We start from the raw sequence: 2,968 nt of genomic DNA, 5'->3' as shown, positions 1-2,968 counted from the left end.
ACCCTTTGTTCTGCTCTCTAATCTTTGCACATACCAGAGATTTCGTAAGTTCTGTGAGTACCTGTTCTTCTGCACGTACCAGAGATTTTGTAAGTTCTGAGGCAAGGTCACAAGACGTGTTTAAGAAAGATAAACTCTTGCTGCCATAAACCTGCTCTCCCGCCTCAAAGGTTGAACTGAAATATCAGAAATGGCGGGAACCAATCATAGTTAGCCAAATTGCCTTGTTCAAACACTAGCCAATCATATATCTGATTTGTATAACTCTATGCCCACTTTTCTTAGACTATATAACACTGCTCGGAGCTCAGTGGGGGAGCTCTCCTGCCCGTCTCGTTTCACGAGCGAGGGAGAGTTCCAGGTTCGAACCTGTAATAAAGATCCTTGCTGCTTAGCTTTGACTCTGGACTCTGGTGGTCTTCTTCGAGGAATAAACGGTCTGGGCATAACACAAGAACCCACAACGGTTCCTGGACCCTGCTGATCGGAACAGTTGCACTCACCAACGCAGCAGCAGAAACACTAGTTTTCCTCCCAGACCACAAGGACGACCGAGGAAGGTCGGATTTAGTGGCCCTTACCGATGCATTCTCGAAAACCTCCACCCCTGGCTGTCCACCTAGACCACAAAGAGGACCAAGAAAAATTGGATTTAGTGGCCCTTACCAACACATTCTCGAAAACCTGTTAGAGTCCTAAGCATTCTCCTGTTAGTACTGGGACTTTGCCCATGTCCTATAAAGATGTTATGCCCCAAAAGCGAAGTGGAGGGCCATACCCTGAGGGAGGGAAGAGATCTCCAGGGTTGGAAGAGTGACACCTTTGGTCCTCACTTATATGAATAGGAAGGATACAATTTCTGAGGCTCCCAATATCCTAGCTTCAGGAATAGCTTTTGTTAGGCCTGCTTGTCTGAGGAGGGATCCTAAAATTCTGGATAATTCCCCCTACAATGGGACTTTGGGCAAAAATTATGTCTTTCTGATTGGTGACTTTGGGTACCTAAAGAAGGTAACAGAGTCCTGAAGTTTATACTAGAAATCATTCTTATAGGAGAAATTAGAAAAGTACCAAAGACAGGGAGTGATTTTTAGAAGCAGGACTAGTCTTGGAGAAGAGAGGCAAGAGGAAGTTTGTCTGACAGGCGTTAGGACCCAGGAGGCAAGGGTCAGGGTAGATAGAATAGATGGGCAAGTCTCGCTTGGGCAACATGACTTTGAGAGTTCCACTCAAGGCCACAGGGTCAACCAACTTGTTGTCAGGACCCCAGAGCTCAATGGTTTTCCTCTCTGTTGACCCTCGGCTCAGCCCAGAAGTATAGGAAAAGCAGAAGCTGGTTCCAGGCAAACCAACGCTCCCAACTCCAAAGAGTCGGGGGTTATTAGAGAGCCCTTTGCCAGAAAGCCTGATATCCATGTCTTTAGTCTGGCAGCCGCACTAGTCGCTTTTAACTAGCCGACAGGTGCCCAGTATTTAGCCCCCAAATTCTAAGGAAAAATAGGACATAGTAGCAAGTGAAAGGTGGTGTGGAACCAAAGAGTGAGCAACAGCAAGATTTATTGCAAAGAGCAAAAGAACAAATCTTCCACAGCATGGAAGGAGACTGGAGAGGGTTGCCCCTGCTGGCTGAGGCAGCCCGCTTTTATTCCCTTATCTGACCCCACCCACATCCTGCTGATTGGCCCATTTTACAGAGAGCTGATTGGTCCGTTTTGACAGGGTGCTGATTGGTGCATTTACAAACCTTTAGCTAGACACAGAGTGCTGATTGGTGCATTTACAAACCTTTAGCTAGACACAGAGTGCTGACTGGTGTATTTACAAAACTTGAGCTAAACAAAGAGTACTGACTGGTGTGTTTACAATCCTTTATCTAGAGGCAGAGTGCTAGACAGAAAAGTTCTCCAAGTCTCCACTAGATTAACTAGACACAGAGCACTGATTGGTGCCTTTACAAACCTTGAGTTAGACACAGAGTGCTGACTGGTGCATTTACAATCCTTTAGCTAGACATAAAAGTTCTCCAAGTCCTCAGGGGACTCAGGAGCCTAGGGGGCTTCACCTAGTGGATCCCACGCAGGGGCGTGAGCAGAGCTGCCCGCCAGTCCCGCCTGCTCCTGCACTCCTCAGCCCTTGGGAGACTGATGGGACTGGGTGCTGCGGAGCAGAGGGCAGTACCTGTCGGGGAGGCTCGGGCAGGAGCCCACGGGTGGGGGTCTTGGGCATGGTGGGCTGCAGGTCCTGAGCCCTGCCCCACCAGGAGGCGGCTGAGGCCCAACAAGAATTCGAGCGGCATGGGCGGATGGCACCGCTGGGGGACCCTGGGCACCCTCCGCAGCTGGTGGCCCGGTTGCTAAGCCCCTCACTGCCCGGGCTGGCAGCGCCTGCAGGTGCTCCGAGTGCGGGGCCCGCCGAGCCCACGCCCACCCGGAACTCACGCTGGCCAGGCCGCTGGCAGCCCCGGTTCCCACCCGCTCCTCTCCCTCCACACCTCCCTGCAAGCAGAGGGAGCCGGCTCTGGCCTCCGCCAGCCACAGAGGGGCTCCCACAGTGCAGCAGGCTGAAGGGCTTCTCAAGCACGGCTAGAGCCAAGGCAGAGGAGGTGTCCAGAGCCAGCGAGGGCTGCTAGCATGTTGTCACCTCTCACTAGTAGATGAAACTTCCAGATGGCACTACTAAATATAATAAGATGCTAATAAGGCAAACAAAAGTTTTTAATAATACTAACAGACCAGTTTTGCATAATCAAAATGATAAGACACCAACTACAGGGGATTCTAAAAGTGCATCCCTCGGGGAGGTTCCAGGCTATAAAATCCAAAAATCTAGTTGACATAACAAGTTAAGTTTAACTACAAAGAAGGAAGCAAAGCCTGATGGCCAGTGGCTTGGGTCTGAATCACCTTGGAAATCCCTTGCCGTAACAAAAGCCCAGATTATTTAGCTCAGATTTTTTTTTTTTTTTTTT

This window comes from Mandrillus leucophaeus, unplaced genomic scaffold (genome assembly GCF_000951045.1).
Source record: "Mandrillus leucophaeus isolate KB7577 unplaced genomic scaffold, Mleu.le_1.0 Scaffold43, whole genome shotgun sequence".
In the NCBI taxonomy this organism is placed as follows: Eukaryota; Metazoa; Chordata; class Mammalia; order Primates; family Cercopithecidae; genus Mandrillus; species Mandrillus leucophaeus.
Note: the sequence above shows the minus strand (reverse complement) of the source record.